At 37.4% G+C, this 14,848-nt stretch overlaps 1 protein-coding gene across 1 annotated transcript in view; it reads right to left on the reverse strand.

Moving 5' to 3' along the window:
- The window catches only part of LOC128502891 (protein GPR107-like), a 65,670-nt gene extending 51,098 nt beyond the window's left edge, over nt 1-14,572 (reverse strand). The window contains exons 1-2 of the mRNA XM_053472844.1: nt 14,435-14,572; nt 14,252-14,295 (exon numbers count right to left, since the gene is read on the reverse strand). The gene's annotated coding sequence lies outside the window, so the exon portion shown is untranslated. The remainder of the gene's footprint in view (nt 1-14,251; nt 14,296-14,434) is intronic.
- Between the last annotated feature and the right edge of the window lie 276 nt (nt 14,573-14,848).

Raw genomic sequence — 14,848 nt, forward strand, 5'->3', positions numbered from 1 at the left:
GCTTTTAAAACGGGCGTCCGCCGCCATACAAAGTATGGCGGATGTTGACGCCCCGTGGAGGGGCCAGAGAGGGGCCGCCGATCGCGGCGTTGCTGAATGCCTCGAGGTCGAGGCATTCAGCAACGCTTTTTGGGTGCAGAAAGCGAAAGTAGATCGCTTTCTGCACCCGTTTAAAGACGTGCCGGTCCTGGCACGTCAATTGTCGTAAAGCACATGCTTTTCCGTGTCGTGCCAGGACCGGCAATTGTCGTTAAGGGGTTAAAACCTTTTTTTTAAAAAATTGATACCATTATTAAATTCCCCTTGGAAAAAAATGACACTTTAGAAAACCTGTGTTGTTATACTCAATGTTGTGAAAAGACCTGGGGGGGGGCAGGAAATCCCATTTGTTCTGTCTTTGTAAATGCAAACACCGGGAGGACCCTGCTTATGGTAGCACTGTTTATTGGATCCATTATACCGGCTTCCTTCATCAAGCTTGGGGTCTCTCTTCATCATGCTGTGGTAGAAAACAAAATGAAGCATACAGATCTTCATTACAGCACAACCTCCATTGTGCCTCTACTTCCAGACTAGGCTACAGCTCTTGGGGGGTCTTGGGGGACAGCGGCAGCATTAACAGAGAAAGACGCCTATTTGCTGAAAGGGCCTGTTGGGGAGATAACTCTTTTATCAGATTAATCAGATTCTGAGGTTTGTCTCTAGATGGTAAACCATGTGGTGGATTCCAGGTGGCAGCAAGAATCTCTGCAGACAAAATGGAAGAGGAGCCAGGATGTTACATTTAACATAAAGACTTGTAAAAAAGTAAAGAACAGTTCCATCATTTCAGAGACTTGATTTCTGTGTCATGTAGGGTCCTCAGGTACGGGACTGGGTTGCTTTTGATGAAAGTCTTGCAGGACTGAGATACATATCATTGCAGTTTTGCTTTCTAGAAGCCTAAGGTATCTTGTTCTTCCACTTATCATGGAAAGGTTGTGATGATGATCCAAAGTATTAGGGCCGCGGTGGAAACCTCCTCCTTCATTCTCCGGCCTACAGGAGAACCGGATCTTTTAGGGGTTTTTATGGCTAAAAAGCAATGAAAAAATATGCTAGTGAGTGAATGAAGAAAAATATTAGTGCTGTACTAGGCACAACAAAATATTTTCTAATTATGCATTTATTTAAAGTAAAAAAAAATCCAGAAGACTTGTTAAAAGTACAGGAGACTTCAAAAGACAAATCTCTGTCTCAAGAGGACACTTGTATATATGATTATTGATCTATATATACTGTAAAATTATATTTACTTTTCATTACTCAGGTCTCGCTATTAGAATTATTGGTCGTATTCCAAGTTGTCTTTTCTCAACTGAAAAAAATGTCTCCTGGTTTGTTCACTAGTGTTTTTTTTCTAATTCCTGTAGCCAAGATTTATCTGATGTAATAATTCTCATATACAGAAAGACAGCTTGCTCAGCTCTTTGTTAGAACTTCTAAATTTATTTTAGTTTCCATCCAAGCAAAAAAGAATGGATGTGATTTAGATCTACCGGTACTTGTTGTATACCACTAGGTTGAGAGGTGACATTTTACTCTCTTGAAATAAGATAATCAGCCTCCTTAAATCTAAGGAGTCAGAGAACGCTTCTGGTGACAGAATCTATCTGCTCACCTTCTCAGAAGCCAGTTTGATTTGGGACATACAACAGCTGCTTAGCATTGCCTGAACAGAATTCAGTACGACAACCCTGTCAGGTGTGAGCCAGCATGTCTTTCAAGGCGCTGCTGTGGATGGAAACCACTGATTTAAATAAATGCTGTTTTCCAGGCTCTTATGCGTAATATTTAAGCTATATCAAATATAATGTCAAAATCAAGAATTATATATATATATATATATATATATATACAGCATACAAGGACTTACAATTAGGAAAATACAGCAATCGAACAGGCTAAGAAGCCCAATAAGAATATTAACACCTTCCCAAAGAATAGGTGTTATAAAATATATTATATAATATATAATAATATGTCCTAGGCTGACGGCTGGATAGACTGACGGCTGGACAGCTGCTAGCCTCAGGCTGAAGCTCGAGTGAGTGTGTGGTGCTGGTGGCCACCGTCCCACCAGGCGTTTGGCCAGTGTGTCTGATGGCATATATGTGTGTATATACATTAGATGGATAGACAGACAGATATTCATGGGGCCTCTAACTAGTTCTTAAGAATCTTATATGTTAGGGCTTACTACCTATTCTCATAGACAGAGAAAGTAGAGTCATATTTTCTATGTTGCCTCAAAAAAAGGTATTACCGTATTTGCTTCATTATAAGAGATTTTTTTTAAAAGCAAATGCTTCTAGCAGCTGGTAAAGTCTGCGCAATGCGTGCAAACAACCTCAGCTGCTACCCGACACTGGGGCTTCTGTGACAGAGCATACCTGGGAGATTGCCGGGTGAGCGCTGCTCCTCCGGGTCAAGACCGGGAGCGGGGTCCTGACACGCCCCGCCCATTTTTTCCTTTACATGGGGGTGTTTCCCCACGACGTCAGTGGGACCGCCCACTGACATCAGCGGGAACTCCCCCAACGTCAGTGGGACCGCCCCCAACGTCAGTGGGACCGCCACCGACGTCAGTGTGCAGTCCTAGCCGTGTCCCGCAAGGGAAGGCTGCCCCCACTTGACACCAGGGAGTCTGGAGCATGGGGGACAAGTCAAGGGATGCATCGGTAAGTCGGGGGGGCATATAGGGGGAATAAGGCATATCTGGGGGGCAGAGTAGCAAGCCGGGGGGCAGATGTGCATAACAGGGGTACAGGTTGGCAACTAAAAGGAAATAAAAACAAAAAATTCATTTTTCTCAATCAGTTTTTATTAAATATGAAAAAATTGTTTTACTAGTAAAACTTTTTTCTTATAGGGTAGTCTTTCAGGCTTTTTCTTTTTTTCTAAATTAATATTAAATTTTTGAGGGATTGTCTTATAATCAGGATCATCTAATAATTGAGCAAATACGGTAATTTCAACTAAATACTCCATCTCATCTTGGACCACTAAGCTATATTACGAGGGGCCGTTAGGGACATAATATACAACGGAAGATGGGCTTTCCATAGTAATGCAATTTTACCAAATTGTCAGTATGTACCTCTTGTTTAAAGTGTGGTGCCCCATACAGCTCAATGAAGAACTGAACATTGAAGAACTTTCTAAGTATAATGTATTATGATAGTGTCCAGGTTGTGTGTGAGAAGAGGTAATATAAAATATAAATCATTGAATATTTTCTTTAATGACACAATTTCTTTGTTGAAGGGTTGCTTTAATGGGGAGCATGGAAAGCACACAGAATTTTTGCCTTCTGCAGACACTAAAGATAAGTGAAGGTTTCACCCATAATGGTTTTAAGATGACACAATTCCCAAATAACACCCAGCAGTTTTTTTCTTTTTTCACATACGGAAATTAGAATACAGAAAATCCCCAAAACACTGCCGTAAATAGCAAATAATTATGTTTCGGAATTCACTATTCATTTCTAAAATATCCACTATGAATATTCAGCATATGGCAAGCAAGGCTTGTCCTATTGTTAAAGGTAAAGGCTAGATGATTCTGATAATGAACCACAACAACATATTCAGTTGCAAATGAATGGTTGACAATTAACGCTTTGGCACTTGCAAAAGTCAAAGACTAGGTAGAAGAATACGTATTATGTGCAGACAGTAACAGGAGTGATACATATTCAGGTATAAACTATAATTTAGAATGTGCTTTGATTACTAAGTGTTAGCTGGAAGTTACTCTTTTATATAAAACAATATTTATTTTTCATGAATTTTATACGTTAGGAATATTTCCTCTTATTTTTTTGTATTTCAGATAATATATTGAATAATCCCTGCTGGAGACAATTACATTTATACTTGTTTAACATCTGCATGAAGAAGATTGTAAAAAAAAAAAAAAAGTACATTCCCAAAGTTGTTGAAAACTAATTTGTGATCACATGGAAAGACTGCTGACCATTTCCGGGTATGATGGTTGTGACGTAGAACGCTGCACGCGTTGCGTTGCGTTATGCGTGCTGTGTAATACGCCTGCGGCTGGTGCCGACCGCTGGAGACGCATGAAGACGCTCGGTTTTCCCGGGTAAATGGTGTAGCTGCCAAAATGGAAATGGAAATCTAGCGCTTCTGAGTCTCAGAACTGCCTCAGGAGAGCGGACGGTTTCAAAACAGTGGACCTAGCCTGGAGGAACAACCCGGTATTTGGCGTTTATTTACCCTTATAACCTTTACAACTCGGCGCATATCGCTATCTGCCTGGACGAAAGGAGCAGCTCATATGCTCATATGGCGTTTTAATGCTGAACAGGAGACTTTGATGCAGAGATATACGGATATACTCCTCGAACACGATTATAACCACGACTTAACTCTGCTCTGCACCGTCCGGCTCTCAATGCAAGATAAGTGACGTCTCTAATATATATATATATTATATACTATATATATTATTATTAGCTGAGATCCAAAGAAACTTTTGGAAGTATTAATATATTGCACTACTAACACACTGCACTACGCCATTACCTGGAGATATATATACCTACAATTATCCGGAGGCTTAAATTTACGAGGCCCCTGGAAATTTCACTGTTCATCACTGCTCATCATAGAACACTCTGTTTTCATTGAACTGTTGCAAATTTTTTATCATTTTGAAATATTCTCGGAATTAATATGAAATAATATGAATTAAAGTGAAACAAATTAAATAAAAGACAAGAGGTATAAATCTTAGGAGACTAAGGAATATACGAGGAGGGTGCTAAGAAGTTAAGGAAAGAAAGGAGATAAAAAGTGAATAAAAGGAAAAAAAAAAGGGAGAAAACAAAAAAAAAAAAAAATAGAGGAGAAACACCATATAAGAAACCAACGGCTACAAACGGCTTCAGAATATCTATAATTAAAGCACTAAGATGCCACCAAAAAAAGATAAAGACAAAGACAGAGAAAGAGATAGAGAAAAGGACAGAAGATTGAGTCATGAAAAATCTAAAGTTCTAACTACATATTATTCTCCCAAATCGACTCTCACTACACCTATATCCAAACATCCCTCAAAAGACTCCCCGGACATATCAGTTGACTCCTCTCTTGACACCTATTCTGAACTCCCACAAACTGAATTAATTAATCCAATCAAGATCAACAATATAAGTGATTTATACTCTAAACTTACTATTGAGATGAAAACTAATACAATCTCTTTGAAACAAGATATTGCATCAATTTCAGAAAAACTTATCTCACAATCAAACTTAATCCAGGCACTGCAGGACGAATTAGAGAACCTTAGAATGGAGAATAGTGATCTTAGATCCAATTATCAAGCTATAGAAATGAAACTAACACTTTTGGAAGATAGATCTAGACGGAAAAATTTGCGGATACGGGGGATACCTGAAGAAATCACTAACTTGGAGAAATACTTACAGGATCTTCTATCAACTTTTATTAAAGAAGACAGTCTAAGTCATTTCTTGTTGGAAAACTTTCATAGACTTCCTAAACCAAAAGACCTGGTCATCAGCACCCCAAGGGATGTAATAGTCCGTTTCAACAATCTATATATCAAGAATCTCTTTATCACACAATTTAATAAAAATTCTGCACAAAGTGTGCAATATAAAGCCCTGAAACTTCTCCCTGATTTTTCAATTGCAACACGAAAATTTAGAAGCCAATTTTATGAGGGCACTAAGAAACTCCGCGACCTGAACATCAAATATAAATGGGGATCACCCCTTAAGCTGATTATAAATAACGAGGGAGAAACGCTAGTATTTAATAAACCTCCAGAACTTGAAGATTTTATATCTACATTTTCCCAAAAGAAAAATACCTTGGAGGGACGATGACGGCAGCTATTCCATTATGAATTGAACTTTTTATAGATAATTATTTATTTAATTTATTTATCTTTCTATTTAATTTTTTTTTTTTTTTTTTTTTTTTTTGAATTTAGGACGTTAGTCACTTTAAATTAAGAGAACTGCTACATTATTTGCCGATTTGCACATTTTTACCTATAATTGCACGTAATAGGAACACATTTGGAAAAACCTGAGCTTTCTAATCTGATATTGATTTTGACTAGCTGATATATTATGAATTGAATTCCACGTAGATATATTTATTTATATTTATTTAAACTATTTATAATATTTATTTTTATTATATATATATATATATTTTTTTTTTTTTTCTTTTTTCTTTCTTTTTTTCTTCTCTTTTTGGACACTTTAAGTCACTTAAAGTCACTTTAAAATGATGTGTATCTGTATACTCCAAACTATTTAAGAGAATCTGTATGATATCGGTAGCTTTGCACAATTTATACTATAAATGTATGTTTTAGAAACACATAGGGAAAACTAGAAGTTTTTTAGGTTTATATTAACAATGAATTTACCACAAAATAATGAAGTGGCAGTACACTAAACCTCGTTAGCACTTTATATTTGCTTATTTGCACTTAATTATTATCTATAACAATATTAGCACTTTATATTTGTTTACTTGAATTTAATTAATATTTATAACAATGTATCTATTTGATGAAATCATTTACTGACTGTTTTATCATTGATTAATATTATTAATAATGAAAATATTATATAATAATCAAATTATGGTACACTATACACTTTAGACACTTTATCCTGTTTATTCCACTTAACTTCACTTATAATAATTAATGTCCAAATTTATTAATAATGAAAGTAATATATAATAGTGGAGTGGCGGTATATGATATGCCTTAAGCACTTTATTTTTTTCACTTGCACTTTACTATTACTCAATAATTAAAAAAAAAATAAATAAATAACCCTGAGGAAATATTAATGAATTTACCATTTAGTAATGAAGTGGCAGCAGACTAAAACTTGTTAGTATATCTGCACTAAACTATTATCTACCATAATGCTATTTATCTATTTAATCTATACTTAATTTTGTAACTTATTCATTAACAATGACCACTTTAAATTAAGAGAACTGCCACTTCAACTGCGGTTCTATACATTCTCTTTATAACTGTATGTATTAGAAACACCTCAGGGTTTCTACTTTATATTGAATTTGATTATTTAACACATCATGAATTGAAATGTACGTAGATCTTCAAATGCTCGCTACTCTAAACCATTTAAGAGAATCTGTACGATATCGGTAGCTCTACACAATTTATACTATAAATGTATGTTTTAGAAACACACAGGGAAAATTAGAAGTTCTTTAGGTTTATATTAACAATGAATTTACTACAAAATAATGAAGTGGCAGCACACTAAACCTCGGTAGCACTCTATATTTGCTTATTTGCACTTAATTATTACCTATAATAATATTAGCACTTTATACTTGTTTACTTGAACTTAATTAATATTTATAATAATGTATCTATTTGATGAAATTATTTATTGACTATTTTATCACTGATTAATACTATTAATAATGAAAATATTATATAATAATCAAATTATGGTACACTATACGCTTTAGACACTTTATTTTGTTTATTGCATTTAACTTCACTTATAATAATTAATGTCCAAATTTATTATTAATGAAAGTAATATATAATAGTGGAGTGGCGGTACATGAAATGCTTTAAGCACTTTATTTTTTCACTTGCACTTTATTATTACTCAATGATTAAAAAAAAAAAAAAAAAAAAATAACCCTGAGGAAATATTAATGAAATTACCATTTAGTAATGAAGTGGCAGCAGACTAAAACTTGTTAGTATATTTCCACTAAACTACTATTTACTATAATGCTATTTATCTATTTAATTTATACTTAATTTTGTAATTTATTCATTAATAATGATTTATTATTTATTCTTATTAATATTATTAATAACGACTTTATTGAATAACAAAGCAAGGGTTGCATATATTTCTTTAGCACTTTACACTTGTTTATTTCTATTCTTGTTTATTTGCACTTAACTATTATAGGTGGTACACTAAATGCTTCTAGCACCTTACTTGTGTCTATTTGCACTAATTAGTATTTATAATAATCAAAATATAATAAATTTATCAATTAGCAATGAAGTGGCAGTATATTAAAATTCTTTAGCACTTTATAAATATTTATTTTTATTTAAGTATTACTTATAATATATTTTATGGATGAAAAAATTTACTCATTAATACTATTATCGACTGATTAATCTTAATAATAACGAGAGTGCCACCTAATAATGACGTTTTAGCATCACTTAGTATCCTGCTTCTGGTTATCCGTATTTAATATTATTGATAATAATTTATTTACTTATTTAATTTATATATCTATTCTTATTAACTTATTTATTACTATTTACACTAAAACCTGATTTATAATATCTTGATGAAAATAGAAGTGCACTAATCAATTAATTAATATACAAAGATATAATTACATTACCTTAGTATATTGCATTAAATCATTTTTTTAATAAATATTACATATGAACTTATTTGGTTAAATTTACTTAAGATTTATTTATCTTCTATTACCTTATTTATTAATTAATATTGTCAAAGGACTTACCAAAGTTAAGTGAAAGAAAAAGTGATGAAAACCAGTGTGGAATGGGTATACAGAGAAAAAATAAAGAATACTTCCCTTTATGATGTATGATTCCCGGATACTCGGCTGCAACCCGTACGAAAACACTCTCCAGGTGTTTCAAAATAAGGACAAAAGAACGCTATGGGGCGCTCGTGTATACCGGTTTTAAAATGAAAGAAAAAACAAGAAAAAATATAATTGTGTAATATTCAACACAAGTGCTGTCGCTGTAAGTCTATATAATGCACTTACAGTGTTCACTTGTATTCAGGTTTCAATAGACCATCCTGTCTTCCGGATGTATATGCAGTGAATATATGTAAAAGAGCAAAGAGACAAAAATAGGGACCCCAATGGTGTATTATCATGCACTGTTTGTAACACGCAAATACCAAAATGCACTTACACTTTTGAGGGAGTTTTTTAACCCTTACACGTCAGATGTCTTTTCCTCTGTTCCTCTTGTGGTGCCTTCCAATGTTCTGTGTACATGGGACCAAGTCCCAAAAGCTGAATCAGGCTAGAACCACTCTCTGGTATAGTGTAAAAGCTATTTATTCAAGGCTAACATGCCAAAACAATAAAAAGTATTCACATACATCCACCAAGGGATGCTTTAAAAGTAAATAAAAAGTCTGGGTAAAAGAATAAGTAGAGCACTGTAAAATCCTCGACGCGTTTCGCCAGTTCCGTGGCTTCATCAGGAGTAATCTTCGTTGTGGATGCGAGGTCCTTTTAAACTATGCGCGGCGCCATCTTTTTTTGCCGGCGTCTGACGTCAGTGCGTTCCTCGTCATCATCTCGTCCGTCGCGTTATCTTCCCATCTGTCTTCTACTCTTCTGATGCTCCGTGGGATCCAGAAATAATCGGTAGGTAAGTAAAAACATATGTTAATAATTCCGTTTGTGAACGATCGGATAAACCGATCGAAGTACTCATTCAGTGGACATCTGATATGCATAGTGGGTGCCTATAGATGCCGCCCATACTGTGCATTTGGTGATCAAGAACGGGCATAATGTGGAGAGAAAGGAGCAGAGAGGGAAGGTGACTAATAAGGTATAGCCTTCAGTTTCGTACATTATATTTAAAAACGTAATATATAAAAAATATAATATATAAAAAAAAATATATGAAAAAAAACGCCCTATATAATAGCGATATAGACAGGTAAAAAAGAGAAGAAAACCTATATGGACCAACTGCATGTGGTATGTATTACTGTTATGGTCTATTCTTTTTCAGGGGCAATGGACATGAAAATGTGGAGAATCGGGGACAGTATGCTGAATACAATTTGTTCATAAATAACGGATCAATAGATCTCTATGCTGTTGGTAATGTGTGGTCAATATTGCCCTAAAGTAGCAAATGATATTGATGTAAACAGATAGTATGTATATATATTTTCTTAAATAATAAACCATATATATGCAAACAAATGTGTCCTGTATATTTCTTAAGACAAAAGATCAATCAATGAGAGTATTTATACTGACATATGTGGACTGGTGCCTTGCTATTTTCTCTGTGAATGTAGGGATATATATAAAAAAAGTGCAATGTAGTAGAAACAGATGATGTATGGAACATGGGATGTTCCCACTTAGATATTTCCATAGGAACCATATGTAATCCCTTATATGTTCTCACATATACGTGAATATGTCTAGTTCCATATTAAGGCCACCTTTTTTAAAGGTTTTCAATTTAAAAATCCACTCGGTCTCCCGTTTGGACAAATTCTCTACAGTGTTGCCTCCTCTCCAATTTGGGGGTACCCAGTCTATCCCCATAATTTTTAGGGACTCTATTGAGTATTTAGGACATCTATTACAGTGTCGTGGGACACTATGTTTTATATCATTTTTTCTTATATTCCCGAGGTGTTCTAGCACCCTCTCCTTCATAGGTCTTATTGTCCTCCCCACATATTGAAGACCGCAACCACATTCCAATAGGTAGACTATATTTTTTGTTTGACAGTTGATAAAATGCTTTATGATGTACGTTTGACCCGTTGCTGTACCTGTGAATTCATTGGTTTTTTTAGGTAAAAAAGCACACATTTTACAGTGGCCACATTTATAGAACCCATTCGGTTTGCTGCCTATGAGTGTTCCAGGTTTCTTCATTGCTACATGTTTTGGTAGCACACTCGGGGCTAATATTGTTTTTAATGACCCTGTTTTTTTAAAAATGACCTGCGGTCTATCCGGTAGTTGTGTGCCTAGGACCTCATCATTTTTTAAGATGTGCCAATGTTTGTTTATGATTTTTTTAATTTTATTCGCTTGGGTGTTATACTGGGTACAAAATGAAAAACTGAAATCCCTTTCCTGAAGATGTTTTTTTGGCTTATTCTTATTGTCCAGAAGTAGTTGTCTGTCTACTGCTTCTACTTCTAGAAGACTCTTATTTAATATTTCCTCCGGATAGTTTTTCTCCTTAAATTTCTGTTTCATTTCATTTGCTTTGCTTATAAAATCCTCTTTTCTCGTACAATTCCTTGAGATACAGAAATGGAAGATTATGTTTTGTTATACGTTTGTAATGGTCAAATTTTATATGTAATAAAACTCTAAAAAAAAAAAAAAAAAAAAAAAAAAAAAAAAGAACGTAGCTTTTTTTTGCTGAACACAAAAAGGCTGAATTTGTTCTGGGATTTGTCGGGTATACAGACAGACAGCAAACATTCTGAGCTCCAAGAAAAGAGGGACTGGCCAGAGGAAACAGGGACACTTGGGCACTATGTAAACTAATATATTGCTCCAATACTGTTATTTTCTTACAGTCTGTACATTCGAAGGCTCGGACAGACTAAGAGGACCAGCTGCATCAGGGTAAAGAGGGCTCGGCTCGCAAGCTTACAATCTAGAGGATACTTTTATTGAAGCCCAGGAGGAATCCAGAGTTCTATCCTAAAAATAATTCTCCCGCTAACGCTCCGTTAACCCCGCGGCATCAGACGGGCTCGGAATATATAATATAAAAGCAGGGTTTGATTACACACAGCGCCGACAGCTTCTGGCGACGGTTTTGGGCCAATGTAAGCCGGCGCGTGTTGGGTTGACGTGCGTAAACACCGTGTTCCCGGGGGCCAGATCAACAAGCAGGCCAGATGGGCCGAGTATTTCCCCGACCCTTATATAGACAGAGGGCCGCGGAGGTATGCGAGGGAGCCGCGCAGCTACCTAAACGGAGATTATTAATTACAAACGCAGGCAAACAGACCACGCTGTGATGTGATGGGGGGGGGGGTGAGGCTTGTACAGAAGATCGAAGTGAAGGAGTCTGGGGAACGTCACCCACTGTCCTCCGCCACCCAAAACTCACAGCCGCTCAACTCATAAGAGGCCACTTGTCTGCTGCAAAGGTGCCAATTGTCTCACTTTAGTTTGAATAGTCCTGACAGTGTGATTAATAGTCGTACCTCCCCATGTGTAAAAAATGAAGAAAAGAAAATGGGGGGGGGTGTTTATCCATCAAAGAGAGCATTCGCAGGAGAGCTGCAGTTTCATCAATCACCTGATTGAACTACGCATGATCCGGGGCCAGCAGAAATGGCCCTTTATAATGCATAGTGGATTTAGGGTGTTGAAACCACAACTCACCTGGAGACGCCGCCAACTCCTAAGCGAATAAACCCCTTTTGATGATCCCATGATGAAATGTAACCACTGCATGAATCCGACGACACGCTGCTGCCGACGTCACTCACTTTACAGCTATAGCAGTAATTAAAGCGACAGCGATACTGAAGCATCTAAAGCCGACGGGGCCGACATTTTCTGGTCGCCGACCAAGTCCTAGCTGTCGTCCGATTGTCTCGACACCAGGAAACCGATGACGTTACATTGTATCTCCAGGGAGAAATAAACCGCTCGGTAACGTTAACCCGTTAAACGATACCGATCACCGCTGCGCGGAAGGCCCTTACACGCAGCCCTCTAATTGTAAGCAGTGCATTTTATAATTAGTGGAAATTCTGGATTCTATCCACTAAATGTCTTGGTGTATTTGCATAAATTACTGCAATTTTACTAATCACGTTGATTGTACCGAGTCAAAGCATTAACCTTGAACGCTCGCTACTGTGAAGTATTCCAAACGCGGGCTCCTAGCTGGCCCCCGAGGCTAGAAACCTACGTTAATCGATTGGACGAGGCACTTGTCCCGTGCGTTACCTTTTAAGAAACCCTACATATTGTTTTAATATACCGGATATAAACGTAGAAGGGGTTTTAGGATTTTCTCGTGCTCCGGAGAATGTAGAACTATCGCCAATAATCTCATTTACCGATCTGGCGTCTGTGGAGGATCGTGCCACCAGCTGGCGGTATCTCTGCTGCTTGGGCTGCGATTCCATCTCCAAGATAATTACTTCTGAATTGAAGGTCCTCGCGGTGCTGCGGCAGCGCAGGCACAGATATAAGCTAGCGTCCGTGATCAGAATGCATGGCAGGAGCGAGAAAACGCTGGATACCTGAGTGCTTTAACTCCATTGCAAGAAAACGCAGCGGTGAAAGGGAATTAAGGAATACCGAGGGGTGTCTATTGTCACGGACTGTTAGAGACCCCCAACATATGGCTGGTCAAGAAGAGATTTAAAAGAAAGAACTGGCGGTACGCTGGACTAAACAAACAGCACCAGCTGGACTAATGGGAGCCTTCTGTACGTTTAAAACCCTGGCAGTAACGTATTATCGGAGGCTAATCTATTAAAAAGTCGCCGTGCCCAATTTACATTTCAATAAGGAGCCGCAAAGCACCTTCTATCTGCGAGGTCACGCGTGTCATGAAACAAAGGGGCTCGTATTCAATACGAGATGGGGGGAAGGGTACAAGAAACTTCTGGGAAGTCACGGATAAGGGTGAGCGCGTGTGTGACGGGCGAGTTCGAGGCACAGATGGAGGCAACGTGGAGACAGAGGGGTCCGAGGTGATGTCTAATAATAAGCGACGGATAATTGGGTTGCTACGTGGTAAAACGGATCAGTACGTCTTATTGCTTATCATGTATCTTCACTAATAAAGAGGAGACTCTCTAGGGGGCTAACGATTCTTACGAGTTGCCTTAATGCAGACAATTAAAATGGGTTAAGTGGAAAGTTCCTGCAGAGGCCTTGATAACGCGTGCAGACAGCATGGGGTCTCCTTATATAAAGAAACCGGCCACTGCGGGAGGCAACATGCCAACATGCGCGCAAGGTGATTTACGAAAACCCTCTTAAACGATACTTTTCCACCAAAAACTAAACACTGCAAAGGCGGCAGGTGCCAGTGTGTTTGGCATTCCCAGACAGGGATGTCGAGGTGCTGACGTGCTCAGCGGCATCTGGGGGGATCGCGGTAAACAAATCCACATGCATTCAGCAGAGTTTAGTTTAGCATCCTAGGAAATATAAGCAGGTTGATTTATTTCAAAGGGAGCCCTACATGCGCAGTAAGCGCCATCATCCTACAATTTGACTGTCTATACATTTTTTTTTGTTTTGAACACTGCCATCTGGAGGGAGAGAAAGAGAAAGAGTGTCACGTGGGAATTTATTTTGTAATATAAGATATTTTCTTGGAGAGGGGCGAAAAAGTATAAAATATATATATAGTATTGCCTCACCTTTCCCGTCTGTAGCCGATGCCTCCTGTAGATGCCTGATGGACCTGTTAACAATAAGTGAGAAGGGAATATTCAGGGGGAAACACAACTAAAGCGTTTGTGAGCCTGCATACGAGGAAAAACCAAGTCCGCCTTTTGCAAGTTGTGATCAGGGATTTAAAACGCCAAAGAACGTTTTCTTACCATATAACCGGGAAGAGGATCGCTCCGCAGAACAGGAAGTCCACGAGGAACAGAATCTCCTTCCACAGCCCGTACTCCGTCGTGCCTTCTTCTGTGAACTCTATGACGATGTCAAGCACATTGGCCAGAACCTGCCAAATTCAGAAGAGGTATTGGCACCGGTTTATTATATGAAGAAGAAAAAAACAACAACAACAACAACAACAACAACTTCACTGTGAACCCATTCAGAAAAATCTCGATAACTGATAAGTGAATCTGAAAACACGCAATATCAAAAGGTACTCGGGCTTCTTAAAGCAATACTTATCACTAGCATTTGGGGTAATGATGGAACGTGCTCATCTCTTAAGGAATACAAAGGGTTATTTGAATGCGTTTGCAGGTCTGTGCAGTAAACAAAATAAAAAACAC

Source organism: Spea bombifrons, chromosome 8 (genome assembly GCF_027358695.1).
Source record: "Spea bombifrons isolate aSpeBom1 chromosome 8, aSpeBom1.2.pri, whole genome shotgun sequence".
Classification (NCBI taxonomy): domain Eukaryota; kingdom Metazoa; phylum Chordata; class Amphibia; order Anura; family Pelobatidae; genus Spea; species Spea bombifrons.